Below are 6,000 nucleotides of genomic sequence, written 5' to 3' on the forward strand. Positions count from 1 at the left end.
ATTTCAGTTGTTACTATTCTTGTGTGCTAGGGAAACTGGGCTAGAATAATTTATTATTATGTGAGTGCATAAATTATTTGGAAACCATATACAGAGAGTAGGTCTCAATGATACACTATTTAGTAGAGTCCTTCAAGTGTTTTTCCTTGTTCCAGTAATATTCAGTATTCTCACTGATGGCTTAGATGAAAGATTACAATGTACACTTCATAAATTCATAAAGCAAAATAAGCATATTGGAAGCAAGGCTGTGGAAAATGACGAAGTAAAGATAAAGTATGCTGATGTTTCAAAATAGGTTAGACAAACATCACCAGGTACCTCATTGGTCTGGGGTGAGCAAAGAGATGTCTTACATCACCTGCAACCCTATTCCTTTGGTGATTTCTATTTGTGTGATAATTACAAGAGTAATAATTATACATAAAAGAAGTATTTTGTGTAGCTCCAGAAAATTGCAGGGTATGTAACCAAAAATGTAGCATTGGTTCTGGAATTTATTGCATGGCTTTTGTATTTACCTTAGACTGAAGCAATTAGACTTCTTATCATTTTGCTCATGTCAGTACTGATTAAAAATTACTAGGGTCTGATGGTTTTGTGAATGGTCTTTGTGAAATGAATATGTGAACACAGTCAAATGTCTGTGGTAGCATATAACACATTCATACTCGTAAGAAATTTTGGTCTTCAACCTACTCATAGTCCGTGGAAAAAGATGGACCTTGGGGTTACCTGAGGTTACCCCACACCTAGGGAGTGGGGTAATCACCCTCCACAGGTACCTCTGCCTCTCCTTCTACATATTCTGCAGCAGATATATATTGGAGATGTCTTCTTGGTCTTTCCTATCTTAGTCTGTGATACTAAAAGTTGGATTTTCTTTGGACTTCACTGAGGACTATCTGGAAAAATTATAATTGGCAGAAAATCAGAATAGATAATGTAGAGGTCTGTTTTGACGTCTGGTTCTATGAAGGCCATTCAATGAGTCATTTATGAAGGTTTTATGTTTTTTACCAGTACATAATGGACATGACAAATGTGTGTTAGAGATAGTTCTACAACAAACTCATATAATTGACTTACTAACCTGTTGAATTCTTGCTCATTGTTTGTTAATCCTCTAGATTGTTTACTCTGTATCTTGTGTACAGTGTGTGAGAGAGACAATACAGGACTTTAATCCAGAAAATCTGCTATACAAAATTAATTTTTACAGGGATTATATTATAGTGACATTTTTTAAGTACTAAGCTACTGGACATTTATTTTTTAAATAATGGAATGTTTAATCCTGGATAATGTTTTAGGAACCATACAGTATAAGGCCTTTCTCCCTCATAAGCATTGTGTGGCTAACAGAGAGACTGTAAAATTTATCCCAAATCTCTTCTTAAAGAAGCATTTGCTATTGCATGGCTAAAAAAAAAAAGTCTCATTTATAGGGCTTTTTAAGAATTGGAATGAAACAATCCAGCAACCAGTGATGACTAGTTATTGTTCCTTTTGTCAACAGGCAAGATGAAGGAGGTTCTGGCAGCTTACCATGTCCCGGGCTCTGCAGAGCTAAGTGAGAAGTGCGCCCACGTTCTAGCACGCATCACATCACATCGGCCTTGGGTCTGGAGTGCCAGAAGGATCCCAGCGCTGCGCTCGGAGACGGCTCTGAGCACCTCAGTGCCCCGTTTTTGACAGAACCCAGGGATGGCAATATTACACACCAGTATTACCTGCCTGCCTGGGGCAGGGTTAATTTTATAAATTAAAACAATAAACTCTATGAGTTTCTAGACCATATTTGTGCTGTTGAGGATGATCTGCTCAGATGAACAGTTTTGCATCCATCGAAGAGACAGGTTCTTCTGCTGGACCAGAAGATGACAGTGGACTGTATATTGTAACTAATATCATTTGTAGCATCTCCTAGGGCAAATAATTGAAGAACAGATTGCAAGAAAATCCTGTAGGGAATAAGACATGCTATGTTTTGATCTGAAGATTTTTTTAAAAGTTTTGTTTTTTTAAAGATAACCACTTTTAGATAACACTATGTGTGCAGTCTATGTGCAGCTCTTCACTGTGGCTATCTGTATTCCAGAGATGGTGAATTCCTTGTAAGACACCTCAACCTTTTAAAATTTGTGATTAATCCTTAAATTATGAGATTATAATGAGAAACTAGAAGGGGAAACTTCTAGGGCTTTTATGTGACTGAATGTCTCTAATTGCTTCCTGTTAAAGTCCTAAAAGGAGAAGGAAAAGGCAGGAAGTAGGAATTAAATACAAAACCCCCACTTTGCATTTCTTTTTTTTGGCATATGCACCTATCTAAATATGTGTTTGATCTAATATCCAAGGAGAGAGAAACAGCTAAAAGTTAGCTGAGCCATCACAAAAGGTCTGTGTTTTTAGGCGGTATTTGCTAATTTTGTCTCTTGAATAGCTATAGAAAAGAAGGAATATGTATATGCTCCACCATATGTGAAAAGGACATACTTGCCATTCCTTTATTTATTTTTGCTCTTTCAAAAATTAAAGTGTCAGTTATTTGGAATGCTGTAGTCTGTGGTCTCTTTATGTTTGTTTAGTGAGAGCCTTTCAGCAAAATCATTCCCATTACAGTGTAACTGCATGGTGACCACGGCTTTGGGCCTGTATAATAAAGATCTAAATTCAAAATTTTTTTTCTCATCATTTTCTCTATTTTTTTGTTGTATCTGCAAGTCTTTAATTGGAGTCCTGCTCATTGCTGTGCTTAGAAGATTTGGCAAATTTTTAGGAAGGAAGGTATTTGTGTGGTTGAACCTTGTTCTCCTTTGTATCATTATTTACAAAAGATTAGAGGGCAGATGCAAAATGTTAATAAATCAAAAGAGATGCTTAAATTCAACTTGTACATGAGCCTCCAGGACAATAAGGAGATCAGACTTTTTGCATCCCAGATTTAAGGCCATGCTCAAGTATTTGGCATCTGGTCTCTATTAATTAGTAATCCTGCAAAGGTATTAGAGGAAAAAGCTGCAGAAAAGTTTGGTCTAAGCTGGTTTTGATTTGCTGTGTGTGATATATAGTGCTGAACACACAGCTGTGCTGTACAGCAGAGTTCAAAAGCCAATCAGATTCTTTTTACTTCCTCCTTCTTATTTTCTTCTCCAAGGACAACATTTTAAATTGTAAAAATATTCTTCATGAAGCAATTAAGTTTGTGTGAGCAAAAACTGCTCGTGGCATTTCAAAAATGAATGTGGTCCTGACAAGGCATACTGCATTATAGCAGGGGTTTGTCCCACTGTAGTTAGCTCATAGCAAATACCTGAGTTCATATCAACAGAACACCTCTGACCTTTGAAGTCTTTTAGTTGTGCATCACTATTATTCTGCATCTGCCATAACTGTATATGGATGGTGGAGTACTCACTGCAGTGACATCCATACCAGTGCATCTAAACACAAGCAGGGGCAGACAGCAGCATCTCAGAACAGTTCCCTGATTCATTTCAGCTAATCTAAGGCTGAGCTCCTGCTCACACCTTCCCACGACCTCCCTCAAAGGCTACACACCTGAGAGGCTTCCTGGTCTGACTGAAAACATCCTTGTGCAAGAGTTTCGCTCATGTGCCAGTTCTAACAGCAGGGAGAGGGTGGGAAGGAACACCTTTTTCTCAGCAGTTTAGTTTTAGGTTGGCTTACACTGATAGAGGACCCATGTCCTCAGGTGCCTCCGTGAATTAACTGATATTATTACCTAAACTTTCTGTTTCAGGACATTGCTTCCCTATGGCTAAGAGGTGCTCCTTGATTTCAGAGAAAATAAAACACTGGAAATTAACTAAATCCTTAGAAAATAATATTAATGGCATCTTTAAAACTATTTGTGCAGTGGCAGTTTTGTGGCACCACAAAAATACAATGCCACAAAAGGAATACATTTTTGCTGTTCAAATTATTCTGAATATCAAAATGTTTTCAGAAAAACAGAAGCGAAGGCTCTGGGCCGTAAAAGGACGAGGGCAGCACAAGCCTGCTGTGCTAGCAGACCCTTAACTATTAATAAGGTTTATGTTCAGTATGTGGACAGCTGGGCCCACCAAAACTGTACATGCTTGAGCTTGACCATGGCACCATTTGAATATGAATGACAAGAATGGATGGCCCTGAGAGCAGGGCCTTATTTTGGAGAAATGGCTTTTTGTCTGTACCAGAGCCTGCTGAAGTTTGACCGTCCTGTTGGGTGAACTTTTCTGACGAGATGGGTGACTGCTGCCCATCTGTTGAAGGAGTGATTAAAAAACAAAACACAACAAAACAGGCAAACCTCTTGGCACTCCAGTAAGGGCAAAGGTTGAAGCTTTTTGTTCTTTGGATGAATCCCCCTTTGAAATGCCTCTCAGTGCTTTCCCTTGGCATCTGGACAAGCCCTTCTTTGTGAAGGAACATGAATATGGAGAGACTGTCTCTTCAGTCTGCTTCAAAGCAAAGTTTCAAAAGTCATTATTTTCTGGCAACTTTAAACGTCTGAATGGGGGCAGTGCTGGCTTTACAAACAGTATTAGCTGATTGTGATGGAGCAATTCAGTATTTGCTCAGTTAGAACAGATACTAAATGTGGACTGTGCAGCTTAGCAGGCAAGAGTGTTGGTTTTGCTGAGACTGAATGTAATGTGTGAATATGGACTTCACATTCAAATAAGATGGTCTTAAGTAATTTCCTTAGCAGACAATAATCCATTCAAAGAAAAAGAGCATCTGTCCAGGGCCCAGACCTGAAATAAATTGTAGGTTTAGAGACAGGTCTTTTGTCCAGCATTGTTTGGGCACTAGACATGTAAGAAACAGTTGACTCTCCAGGTCACGGCTGGGGCTTCGATGACATATCTGCTAGAGCTGAGCACACCAAATCTTACCCGTGGCCGCAGTTCTGTTCCTGCTGCCAGTCTGCACTGCTGTGATAGCACAGACTTTTACAAACATCAGCTTGCTTTAGGTTCCTTACAGTTATATTCCCTTGGGCTTGAGCTATGTGTGTGTGTATATGCTATTGTTGATTCAGATTATACATACACAGAAAACCCACCAGTAGTCATCAAACGGATATATTTGTTAGCTGTTAATTGCAAAAGCCCAAGGTTTTGCGAAACAGAAATCATATTTCATAAGCAATTATGTATCTTACTTTTTAAATACTCTGTCGTAAGAGATTTGTCTAGGAATCTAGGTTTAGTTTGGATATTAGGAGAAAGTTCTTTACTGTGAGGGGGGTGAGGCACTGCAACAGGTTGCCTAGTGAGGTTATGGATGTTCCATCCCTGGAAGTGTTGAAGGCCAGGTTGGATGGAACCCTTAGCAACCTGGTCCAGTGAAAACTATCCTTGCCCATGACAGGGGATTGGAACTAGATGATCTTTAAAATCCCTTCCAACCCAGGCCATTCTATTATTCTGTGAAATCTTGTCAAATATTATCTAAGAGAGTCTCGAAGAAGTTTGCAGGCAGAGTGTCATTTATTCTAATGTGTAAGTGGATAAACCAAGTCACCAGAGAGCTAAGTAACTTCATGGATATTTCACAAGAGGTTGCTTCGCTGCAATCAACAACAGTAAACTAATGATCATGTAAGGAAGCCATCTTAAGAAGTTATCATATGATTTTTGTCACTCCCTACTGTGTTTGCCTTCTACATGAAGAGTCCTCCTCTGTCAGCAGCTTCACTTCGCCTCAGCTGCTCTGAGAGTTCTGCACCCATCCCCTCTACATCTTGCAAGAAACACTTATGTTGCATTACTCTATATGCTAACCTTAGCTGCCCTCCAGGAATCACTGGGAAGGGCCAGATCTTATCACTGTTTTCTTAAACTCCATGTCAGAGCTGGAAGTTCCACTTTTCACCAAGGCTCCCTATTGCCAGCACAAAGCTTTAAAATATTTTCTACCTCTGTGTTACTACCACTAGAAATAAACAGAAAAATATTTGATCAACTTCAAAAGAAAAGCCAGTCT

At 39.1% G+C, this 6,000-nt stretch overlaps 1 protein-coding gene across 1 annotated transcript in view; it reads left to right on the plus strand.

The window, feature by feature from the left end:
- SCAF8 (SR-related CTD associated factor 8) overlaps positions 1-2,557 on the plus strand; it is a 98,872-nt gene extending 96,315 nt beyond the window's left edge. The window contains exon 21 of the mRNA XM_063390147.1: positions 1,520-2,557. The gene's annotated coding sequence lies outside the window, so the exon portion shown is untranslated. The remainder of the gene's footprint in view (positions 1-1,519) is intronic.
- The last annotated feature ends 3,443 nt before the right edge of the window (positions 2,558-6,000 follow it).

Source organism: Prinia subflava, chromosome 2 (assembly GCF_021018805.1).
Source record: "Prinia subflava isolate CZ2003 ecotype Zambia chromosome 2, Cam_Psub_1.2, whole genome shotgun sequence".
NCBI classification, from domain to species: Eukaryota; Metazoa; Chordata; class Aves; order Passeriformes; family Cisticolidae; genus Prinia; species Prinia subflava.